Here is a 12,985-nt window from a genome sequence, read left to right on the forward strand (position 1 = left end):
ATGGGCGCATCCATGACGGACCTCAACAGGAAGTTGGGAGAAGTGCTAACAGTGCTAAGGCAGAACGGGCTCACAGCCCAATGGGACAAATGCAAGTTTGGCATGAACAAGGTCACGTACCTAGGACACGAGATCAGCCAAGAGGATATAAAACCCAAGTCAGCCAATGTGGCAGCAATTAAAGACGCACCTACGCCCTCAAGTAAGGAAGATGTCCGGACGTTCCTGGGCATGGCTGAATTTTACAGCAAATTCGTACCACATTTTGCCTCCAAGACCCACCACATGAGATCGCTCCTGAAGGACAAAGCGGCATTCCGGTGGGCGGAAGAACAATAGCGGGAATTCGAAGAGATGAAGAACGATATCTGTGAGGCGGTGCCCATTCAAGGGTTTGACCCGACAGCGCTTACTGTACTAACCACGGATGCCAGCGACAGAGGACTCGGCGCAGTCCTCACCCAAAGATCCACGGAAGGGAGGACCTCCACGATCAGCTTTGCGTCTCGCACGCTGGCCCCCAATGAAAGCAAATTCAGTGTCATCGAAAAAGAAATGCTAGCAGTTGTGTGGGCGATGGAGAGGTTCAGGCAATTTCTGTGGAGAGGGAGATTCCTTTTGCGCACGGATCACAAGCCGCTGGTAAAGGTCCTCACATCCAGTGGACATGAACATGCCACACCGAGAATAGCCAAGATGACGTTGAGACTCTTAGACTACATCTACGATGTAGAGTACCTACCTGGGCACAAGAACAAGGTAGCGGACTACCTGAGCAGAGCTGTGTCCAAGGAGGTCTCAGATGTCCAGGAAGAAGGCGGTTGGGAAGAGTATGCGGTGGCATTCACCGGCGACCACAAGAAGGCAATAAGTGGGCAAGAATGGGAAATGGAATACGACAGAGATGAGAAAATGAGAGCTGTTAAAGCGTATGCAACCAAGGGATGGCCGGACAAGAGGCTACTAGAGGAGGAACTAAAACAGTATTGGGAGGTCCGAGAGGAACTGTCGGTAGGGGACAACCCATGTTTCCTACTACGTGGCAGCAAAGTAGTTCCCCCTAACACGCTAAGGGCACGCATTGTGGCCATCGCACATGAAGGCCACTTGGGGATAATGAAAATGAAGGGAAGAGCGAAGGAAGACTACTGGTGGCCGGGAATGGACCTCGCAGTGGAGCGCCACGTGAGGGCGTGCGAACAATGCAGCAATGCGGACAAGACCCAAAGAGTGCTACGTCCACCCCTGGGGCGCTTTGAGTGTCCCGAGAATCCATGGGAAGAAATTTCGATCGATGTCCTGGGTCCCATACAAGACGCCAATGGAGTCCAAAAGTAACTTACGGTGGTCATCGATCGCTACTCCAAATGGCCTGAAGTCCACGTGGATGAGAACGCGGAGACGGACACAATACTGGATTTCCTCACCGAGGTATTCATAAGGGAAGGCATCCCCAAAGGGATCCTAAGTGACAATGGCCCGCAATTCACCTCGGCCAAGTGGCAAACTTTCATGGACAGGAACGGAATCACGGCCCGACACACGCCGGTGTATCACCCTGCGGGAAACGGAGCCGCGGAAAGATTCAACAGGGTGATTATGGGGTCAGTACAAGCAGCAATCAGCCAAGGGAGTAATTGGGAAAAGGAGCTGAAGCGGCTGTTATGGGCGTACCGGATAACTCCTGCCTCCACGGGGTACAGTCCGTTCCGAGTGCTGAGAGGGAGAGAGCCCTTCACTAAGGACAACGTGGCTTGGAAAAAGCTCACAGTACAAAGTCACTGGTCCCCAGCAGTGGTGCGCAGGAACCTGGAGAGGGCACAAGCAATGTACACAGACTATTACGACACAAGGCACAACACCAAGGAGGTCGCACTCGAGAGAGGGGAATGGGTGATAGTTAAATTACCGGCACCCGGAAAGAAAGGAGACAGCAAGTTCACACCTCCGTTTCAAGTAATAGAGCCATACTCCAGGTCTGCCCTGCTGAGTGACGGGAAGGTATGGGCCCAAGATCGCATGGCGAGGTGCGCCAAGACCAAAGGAGCGGAATCCAGCACGGAGCTGAATGATACAGAGAATGCCAGAGTCACGCCGGGCGTGAGGACTGCAAGGAGGAGATCGGGAGAAGAAGAAGGCGGTTCCCGAGCAGGGACAAGAAGCAGGGGAAGAGGAGAAAACTCCGAGCAAGAACCGGACACCCAGGAGATGCCGGAGGAGATAGGACAGAGCAGGACAGAACCCAGAGAAGAGAGAGAAACGTCCTACCCTGACGGGGTCGACACCACCCCGACTACGAGCGAAGGAAGGAGAAGGACACGTTGTGGGAGGAGAGTAATGCTACCTAGGAGGTTTGAGGAGTTCAGCATGGACAACAAGTAAGACTGTTCTTATTGTAGTGGGGAAACTGTAGTTCATGTTTTGCAAAGGAGGGAGATGTGGTGTGTAGCGGTCTAGTCTGCGACGCACACTGCGTGTGACGTCAGCGGACTTCCGGGGGCGGCCATTTTAGGATCGGCATTAGCGCGCCGATTTCAACGAGATCGGAGCTCTGAGCCGGCGCTCCCGTAGTACATGTAATTACGTAATAAACCCCGTTACCTCCGCAGCAACGAGTGGTCTCCTCATTTGCATAGGCACATTGTGTGGTGACCCAATACATTACAGAGACCTAAAAGATAACAGAATTTGAAAAACTCAGTCCAATATTTCAGAAAAAAAAAAATTATGTTTTTCGATACAAGTTCAAGACTCCTAAAGTTTTGCTACACATGTAGGAAAACATTAAATGAACGAAATTATACTTTAAAAAACTAGAGACCACAGACTTACGTTGATCATTTTCTAGACACCTGCTGTGTTTATTTCAGGTATGTGAAAGTGAAACTGTTACAACATTGTTTTACGTGGAAATCCTCCCCCATAGACGCTTCTTCAGTTGTTTGCCCCAATATTTCATTTTGTTGCAGCAGCCCACTTGGTTCTTTAAAGGTGTATTACTATAAGAACATTTAAATATCTATCCAATCTCAGTCTTGGGACCCCATGAATTAAACATTTAAGTTTACTGGATGGTGACCGCTAAACTCACAGAATAGGTGCTCAGTCCCCAATTCACGGTAGCAGCCCGATCAGCCCTATGCGCAGACATCGGAGTACACAGTGCTTACCAGAGTGAGCAGACAGGGTGGATGTGTGCACTTATGATTTTAGCAATTCCACGAGTTAGAAAATCCCAGATGACAATGCGGCCATCATTGCACTCAACTGCCAGAAGCGTGCCCACCGGTTAATGGTGCACGTAAGGGCCATGCTGATGCAATCTAGGGTGCCATCTGCCTCCTGAGGAAATAAGAAATCACCATTTGCACACATAGCAGGGATAGCACGTTACACTAATCATCTGCTCAGTGGAGAACTGTGGCAGAATATTTCTTTTGTAACAGAAAGACTCCAACTGATCCTAAAAACTTACAGAATTCAAATTCCCAATTGTAACCGCACTATCATGTTTTTTTTAAGGCACACAAAACACAGACACCAATGATGTCATCACCTCTATAGTTCTTCCTGCTCTCAGGAACAAATATGGGAAACCGAAGTCTACATAAAGATTTCATTCCACAACTATTAACTGTTAATTAAAAGGTCAAAAACATGCAGTCAACAAATAATCACATGAGCACAACGAACAACACATACTTTTGTTGTTCGTATAAAACAGAAGTACAGAAAATACATTTAGCAATATTGGCAATGGTCAGAATATGAAGCATGGACCCATGCTATAATGCAGGATGACTGTTCTACTTGTAAGTAAGCATCATACATTTATGATAACACGCAGTTTATCCACTAATTGTCATATGTCCAGAAACAAAAAACATGTTTTTAGGTCTACTTGAGAACGCAGCTGTCTTTAAACTCTTGATGAGGGTAAACCCCCTTCAGTCATTGCTCCGAGACTTTGTCAACTACATCTTTGTGTAATATTTTGAAGTTATAGTCTCCAGACACAGAAGGGTTATCTTGATAGAAGTTTATTCTTAACAGAGGATCTCATCCAGCCAGCTTGTCAGGTCAACTGAACTCAGCTTCAATGAATAATACCATGACATATGTATGTTCTAGATTGCAATACCTCATAACCATAGAATGAATGAGAGAAAGAGAATAGACAGAAAGAGGAGACACACTATATCATACAGAAGAGGATATCACACTTTGATTAGCCAAGATAAGACAAAATTTCACACACATGCATTTCACTATTTGCTGTAGTATTTCGACTCCCATGAAGTGGTTCCATTTCAATGCATGAAAGACTATTTTATATTTGAAATGTACACTCAATCATCACACTTTTGTCACATTCACTTATTTATCTAAAAGAGGCGTTATATTAAAAAAATTATACCTTTTTCTTATGTTTTTTGTACAGCAGACATTTTTTAATGCTCTTCTATGGACTCTAGTTCAAGTCTGACACACCGTCGCTTCGTGCACAGGCTTGCACACACTCAATATTTGTTTACCAGAATACTGTAAACAGGCTTTTTACCTCTGTGCTTTTATGGATATTATAATATTTCACAATTTGAGTGATTTCTCTTAATTTATCTTGCTTGCCGCAGCTAAGGCTTGTTCAGTGTCCAGTCCAGCCCAGACACCAACACTGTCGAGACAGACCTACCGACGTGGGATGTCAGTGCTGGAGCAGAGTTTTCTTTTAGAAAATTCTGGGGCTTTTGAAGCTCTGGCATGTCTATGCGTTTTATTAATTTATTAATAATTAACAATTAATTATTTGTCCTTGTGCAAGTGTGTTTTTACTAATCAACCCGTTTGTCCTAACATAAGAGAAAGTTACATGAGGGTTAGCTTATTTGTGCTGTTTCTGTCCTAATAAAAACGTGCAAGTTTTCATGTTTAAACGTTGCTGTGTGCTATTTATTTTGAGCACAAAACGCTGTCTGAATTAATGCTTTTTATGTCGCAAAGCTAGATAAATACATACACATAAGGGTATTAGTGGGGTTAACACTGTTTAATCATTATGCTGTAGTAACGTTTATTTTGTCTCTTTAATTAAGATGGTCTATTGTGGCCTATGAAGGCCTTAATCGAGCTGACAGTATTTCGAAGTCTGGCTGTGGCATATTCTGTGATGTGGCAAGAGAGACCCCTGCTGGAAAAAGGTCGAAGACAACTGACCATCGTCCTTATTGTATTTTTCCATGAGGACATCAGCAGTTTGGAGGTTCTCCAAAAGAAATGGAACGTCCTTGGCAAACAAAGGAGCTTCAGAAATGAACAATGAACTGTGGCCGGGCTGCCGAGGGAAGTTGTACAAGTTGGATACTTTGATAGTTTCTTGGTTCCTGTTCCGTAGTTCACGTCTTGTGACTTTTCCTGAGCGAAGATTTTCAGATGTAGCAATGTTACATCCCTTCCTTCTCGCTCTGCTCAGTGATACAGTTTATTTTGCCAATTTTATGTGTGTTTCCATTGTATTTTTCATTATAAGAATTGTTAGCTTAGGGAGGGTTTTGCCACTTGCCATTTTACCTTTGCTGCGTGAACTTGCGTTGCTGAGGATCGATGCTGAGGACTTTGTCTTGAGAGACTTTACCGAGAGAGACTGGTCCTGACCCGTTCTGACACTTAGTTAGAATAGGTAACTATGAGAAATGATTTATTCTGATTGATTTACTTTGACTAATTTTAGATAAAGCAATATAATTTTAAACATGGTGTTGAATATTCTTTCTTGTCAATTATTGTGTACATTTTTGACTATTGTTGTATAGATTGTATAGAGTATGTTTAAGGATAACCACTATAATCAGGTCCTATCGTCCTAGATATAGATGCAGGGTTTTCTTCTCACAGGTCTTATGCTGGTAGAGTATTTGAGCGTATGTTAGTGAAATGGGCCCTAGCGTATGATGAATGTGTGTGCGTGTAACTGTGAGATTACTCTATCCGTGGAAGTGGGTTTATTTTAGGTACCCTGATCTCTTATCAATTTCTCTGGTAGCAGAGGATGGTTTATAGATGGTTTATAGATGGTTATAGATGGTTGTCTTGATCTGATAAGATTGCTTGTATATTAGCTTATTGATTATTGATTTATTTTTGATGATATTGGTATATGTACTAATACTATATGTTGGAGTCGTCATGTTGAGTTATATGTAGTGCTTCTGGAATTTGGAAGCTGTGGTAGCAGTTCCGTAGTAGGGCAGAGGGAAGTATATGCTGCTCTCGGGAAAGACGGGATTGTAAGGAATAACGTGTGACAATTGAAGTTGCGCGTTCACATTGTCTGGGTTCGGAATCAGTGACATCGTCGTATGTTACTATTAGATATTTCTGGTATATAAGGAGTGTGTATCGTAGTGAAGGTTATCTGTGAAACTCTGGTCTTAAGTCCCAGGGATCCGTAAGGATTGCCGTTAAAGCTTATTGCGGGAGGAGTAATAGGTATTCTCTGAGCTTGTTTGAGGAACTGGGCAGAGGTAAGCTGCTTAGTTATTGTGAGTTATAATTCTGTAGTGGGACAGATTGTGCGCTGTTCTCGGGAAACAGGATTCTGTGTGCATGTACTATATTTTTCTTGCATGAATGTGCGTGAATGCATATACATTTATTGATTGTAAGACTCTTTGGATACGTCCTAGAGGAAACAGTTATGAGATGTATGAAAGTTTGTTGATTCTTATGAAATAGACTCTTTTTTACTATCCTGTGGTTAGCGAAGCAGACAATGGAGATGTTTTTATGTTGTAACTAATAGATTCTGTAGAAATTTTGACACGAAGTCTACTGGGAATTTTTGTAAAGGAGGGGTAGACGAGTGACAGAGACAGGAGACAGAGACTGCAGCGGCTGTTGACGACAGAAGGTCCGCGCTCTGATTGGATAGTGGATCAGAATAGGGTTCGCGCTAGGATTGGTGCGTTAGTGTGAGTCGCGCAGGGATTGGAAGAGCTGTTTAGTGACGTAGACGCTCCAGGATTGGTGCGTTAACTCGTATTGTATATTTATAATACGGAAAGAGTAGAGAGTTTTTGGTAAGCGCTAAAATGTATTACCAAGAAGAGAAAAAGAAGAAAACGTTCTTTGGAAAAGTTAAGAAGTGGTTTAGCAAGGATAAAGAGGTTAAAACGAGAGAGGGTGAGTTGCTACCTCCAGCGAAAACACCTGCATCCTTCATGGCTGCGAAATATGGATTACATACCTGTATATGGTTGCAGAATTGGGTTAGGTATACTAAGGAAGATGGTGTTTTAGCATTTCCAGAACATGGTTCATTTAATTTGGCCGTGTTGAGAAATCTACGGGAAAAGATGTTATGCTTAGACCCGAAGCCGAGACCTACACAGTTCGAGGCTTTAGTGGAATGGGAAGAGGAAGTTCATGACTGAGAAAAGCAAAGATCTGGAGGGTATTACAGGTACATGTTTGGGAGGAGACATGATCGTGAGACACATCATGATCGAATGAAAAGATGGCGAGATGCTAGTATGACAGAGGGATTATATCCAATGAGAACAGTTGAAGTTTCTGCTCCTTCTGTAGAAAGGGTTCCTGAGTCAGATATGAGAAGATATGGAGAGTATGAGGATGAGGTCTTAAATGACATGATTTACAAGAGACCACCTCCATATAGACCAGAACCAGATGAGAGTACACCAGTTGTTTCTCCGATAAGAGATACAGTTGAGAAAGAAAAAATGACACCTGAATCAAGAGGTAGTAGTTCTTTCAGGGAGAGAGAGAATCGAAGTAGTGAGGAAAATGCCAGAAAGTTAGCAAAAACAACAACAGAACTGACTGAGAAAATTAGGGAGTTAACGAAGAATCTGGAAGCTGTTACGGTGCCTGTAACTATAGGTCCAGTTATGCCTGTGTTTGACAAACAGAGAACAGGTGAGAATGGACTGGTGATTCCATTTGTTGGGAATAATCTGACAAATTCAGTTGGTCCTTCAGGGGATTCAGATAAAAGAACAGAAAGAAGTGACCTGAGACGAACAAGACATGACACATGTAGTGAACTATTGGATGTTAGTGAACCTGGTTGTTCAGGGATGCCAATTTTAGAACCGCAGAAAAAAGTGGTTCCTGTGAGAAAAACTGCTGAAATAACAGTTGATGATTTGAATGATTGGATGAAGGTTCTTCAGAAAAAGGATAAGGATTCACAAGTTATTGATGTGGTTAAGTTACGTATAGAATTAGAAGAGCTTGTGACAGGAACAGTTCCAACAGAAATCCTGAAGAGTCATCATGATGGTGAATTAATGTTTATGTGCAAGAGCATAACATGGAGAGCAAGAAATACTCATGATAGACTAAGAGCAATAGCAAATGAGCAAGGAGTTGACATTGGTAAAGTAAAGGTTTTGCAGAAAACTTACAGGATGGATTTCACAGAGAAAGACATTGAAAATTTGAATACTTCTGGTAGAACAGGACAGATTAAAGAAATGGTGGCATTATTGCGAAGATGGGGTGATGTAGAAAAGTGGAAGGATAGGTGGTATAAGAAAAGAGAGGAATCTGAAGATAGAACAACTTATTCAGCATTTCCAGTGAGAGAAAAAGAGAAACCAGTGGAGCATTATCCCATGAGAGAAATACCTGGAGGAGGATATGTACATGTTCCATGGACCAGACAGGATATTTTATCATTTACGAATGATTTCCCTCGATTGAGAGAAAAGCCCGTCGAGTGGTACAGGCAGGTAGACAGGTTTGTGAAGTTGTCAAAAGTGCTGTGGGTTGACCTGAATAGTCTGTTTGATATAATTGTTCCAGCAGACTTGTGGACTGAGTGTAAAATAGTTGTGAGTTGGCCTACTGAGGAATATCCAAGAGATCCAAGAACAGGGGCACCAGATCCAGAAGTGATGAGGAAGTATGATCAGGTGATGGTATACCTGAAGAGTAAAGTTCCTCCAAAAGAGACAGACTGGGTTAAGATAGATCGAACACAACAGGAAGCAAAAGAATCGGTTCATGCTTTTTACGAAAGGCTGATACTGGCTTTTAAACAATTCAGTGGAGATGAACACCTGGGTGACAAAGACTTGAGTCACTTTGTATACAGATTTGTATATGGTCTTAGACCTGAAATTGGTGAGAGAATTCGTGAACACACAGTGGATTGGCAGAGTAAGAAAGTAGATGAGATTCTGAGACATGCAAAATACTTCAGTGATGAAATTGAAGCAAAACAAAGAAAGCTGAAAGAGAAGGCAATGTGGGCACAGGTGAAAGTTGCAGAAAGACAGGAAGCACAGTTAGTGGAACAGGCGAATAATCCAGGAAATAATGCAGGAAATAGACCCAGATATGCAGGAAAGGGGAAAGGAAGTCTTGCGGAAGCAAAGAAAAAGTTCCCTTGTCACAACTGTGGCCAGCTGGGACATTGGAGATCTGAATGTCCTAATCCACCATTAGTGAATAATGAGGGTAAATCCTTAAATCAACAGGTGCAGAATGAAGGGAATAACCAGCAGCAACAGCAACAGAAAGTTGTGAGACAGCAGAGTCAGGAGCCAAAACCGCCCTTGCCGCAGAATAGAGGGGTACAAAAGTACAATCAGGACTCGGGATTCTTCAATGATGAGCAGGTAAACAAACCAAGACGTTCTAACAAAGTACAGCAGTACTTGTTAAAGAGTGAAGGGAGTGAGTCTGAGGGTGATTATTGACGGTGCCGAAGAGAGGAGGAAGAGTGCATACTTGGTGCAACTCTAGAAATAGACCAGGCAGGACCATTTGTGGATGGGAAAATAAATGAGGAGTGTTACTTTTTTGGTAGACACAGGTGCGACAAGATCAACTGTCAGGTCAACAGATGTTAGAAATCTTCCTCTCTCGGATGAAGCAATCCAAGTAGTTGGTGTGGCCAATACACAAATCAGAACACGTCTTACTGAACCAGTAAGAGTACAGATAGGGAAATTTTCAGACATGCATAGATTTATTGTCTGTAACACGAGTCCAGTGAACCTGTTAGGTAGGGACCTATTGTGTAAGATGAATTGCACAATCTTTTGTACACCAGATGGAATAGCTTTTGAGACACCAGATGATGATGCTTTGTACCGAATGACTCTAGAAAATAGAGAAAGTGAGTTAATTGGTGCATTTGCAGTGTTTAATCCGGAGGATTTGCCTCAAGAGCTGAGAGACACAGTGAAAAGAGCAGTTTGGGATTTTACAGGAGAGGATGTGGGATTGATGAATAATGTAGATCCAGTGAAAATTGCAGTGAAAGAGGGAATTACATATCCTAACATTCCTCAGTACAAAATGACACCAGAAATAATTGAAGGGATAACTCCTATAATTGAGAAAATGATTCAGCAGGGAGTCCTAAGAGAACTATTGAGTAGTCCGTGTAATTCACCGATAATGGGACTGAAAAAGCCCAATGGCAAATTTAGGATCGTACAGGATCTGAGAAAAGTTAATCAAATTGTGGTGGCATGTTGTCCTATTGTGCCAAATCCATCAGTGATTCTGTATCAAATTCCACATGATGCTGAGTGGTATACAGTGATTGATTTGTGTCATGCGTTCTTTTCAATTCCATTGCATCATGACAGCCAGCCGATTTTTGCATTTAGGTTTGGCCAGCGTATCTTAGCATGGTGTCGAATCCCACAGGGGTATACAGAAAGTCCTTCGATATTCAATCAGTTATTGCAAAAATCGTTGGAGAGTTTGATTATGCCTGAAAGTTCAGTGTTAGTGCAGTACATTGATGACCTATTGGTGGCATCAAAGACACGTGAAGCTTGTGAAGTGGATACCATAGCTTTACTGAATCATCTGGCAGATGGAGGATTAAAGGTATCTCCAGCCAAATTGCAGTTTTGCAAAAAAGAGGTTCATTATCTTGGACACAATATTGAAAAAGGTCTGAGAAAAGTGACTACTGACAGGATCAGAATAATCAAAGAAATGAAAGCTCCAAAAACCCAGAGAGAAGTGAGAATGTTCCTGGGTATGGTGGGATATTGTCGTCAGTGGATAATTAATTTTTCCCTGATAGCAAAGCCATTGATTAAACTGACAAAAAGTGAAATGACAGATCCATTGGATCTGGATGCAGAACAATTGGCAGCATTTGAAGAGCTAAAAAGTAAAATGTGTGAAGCTCCAGCTTTGGGTATGCCTGACTACGAAAAAGAGTTTGAATTGTACTGCAGTGAGAGAAATGGATGTGCACTTTCAGTGTTAATCCAGAAACATGGACAATTGAGAAGGCCTATTGCGTACTTCTCATCAACACTTGACCCTGTAGCTGTGGGTTTACCAGGTTGTCTTAAATCTGTGGCTGCAACATGCAGAAGCCTGGAACAGAGTGAGGGGATCATAATGGGATATCCTGTAAGGGTATTTGTACCTCACAATGTGGCAATTCTTTTGACAAGAAGCAGAACTCAGCATATGTCACATAGTCGGCTGACTAAGTACGAAAAAGTAATTCTGGGAGCATCAAATGTGACTCTTGAAAGATGTGTGAATGTGAATCCAGCGACACTCTTGCCGGATATTGAAAATGTGGGTATAAAGACGGAAGATGATCATGATTGTTTGGATGTGCTTGAGTATTGTACAAAACCGAGACCAGACATAAGGGATATTCCCTTACCTGAAAATGACCATGTGTTGTTTGTGGATGGATCATGCTTGAGGAATGATGATGGTGTGCTATGTGCAGCATATGCAGTGTGCAAAGTTTCAGAGGTCATGGAAGCATCACCATTGAAAGGAGTGAAATCTGCGCAAGTTGCTGAATTAGTGGCATTGACAAAAGCTTGTGAGATTGGGAAAGATTTGAGAACAACCGTGTTGACTGATAGTCAGTATGGATTTGGAGTGGTGCATGACTTTGGCCAGTTGTGGCTGCAAAGAGGTTTCTTGACATCGGGTGGGACTCCGATAAAGAATGCTGAATTGATTGGAAAATTGCTTGAGGCGATACAGCTGCCTAAGGAGTTAGCAGTTGTAAAATGTGCTGCCCATGGTCCAGGGGATGATTTTATCACGGTTGGAAACCGTTACGCCAACGATGTGGCGCAGTATTGTGCTAAAACAAATCAGTCAATTAATCGGAATAGAATGGAGGAAATGTCTTTTCTTTCTGTGATGTTTACTAATGTCCTAGAAACGTGGGATGAAGTAAAGCAGTTACAAGATGAGGCAGGAGAAGAAGAGAAACAAGATTGGGTTAAAGCAGGATGTGCTCCAAGAGAAACAGACCATGTTTGGGTCTACAGAGATGGCAGACCAGTGATGCCTAACTCTATCTTGTCGTCAATGGCAAGGATGTATCATGGCCAGGGACATCTGGGGAGGGATGCGATGGTGAGGTCGTTTAAGCAGACCTGGTACAATGCAAAGTTCAGGACAATTGCAGAGAGCATCTGTCAAAGGTGTTTAATTTGTCAGCAATTTAACACTGGGAAAAAGACAGTGGTGAGTCTAGGAACAATAGGCAGAGAAGGAGGTCCTTTTACAAGAATGCAGATTGATTTCATTGAAATGCCCCAAGTGAACAGACTGAGGTATGTTCTAGTGGTAGTCTGTTTGTTTTCAAGGTGGGTGGAAGCTTACCCGACTAGAAGAAATGATGGATTGACAGTGGCAAAGTTACTGTTGAGGGAGTTGATTCCTAGGTACGGGTTTCCAGTTACAGTTGAGTCTGATAGAGGTAGACACTTTCAAAATGAACTCATAGGTTTAATTTGTGAAGCATTGAAAATACAGCAGAAGCTACATTGTGCATACCGACCAGAGGCTTCTGGTGTGGTTGAGCAGATCAATGGCACAATCAAGAATAGAATTGGAAAGATGTGTTTAGCCACTGGCATGAAATGGCCAGATGTGTTACCTCTAGTCCTGATGACAATGAGATCTACTCTAGATAGAACTACTGGTTTGAGCCCGCATGAAATAA

Source organism: Triturus cristatus, chromosome 1_1, assembly GCF_964204655.1.
Source record: "Triturus cristatus chromosome 1_1, aTriCri1.1, whole genome shotgun sequence".
NCBI classification, from domain to species: domain Eukaryota; kingdom Metazoa; phylum Chordata; class Amphibia; order Caudata; family Salamandridae; genus Triturus; species Triturus cristatus.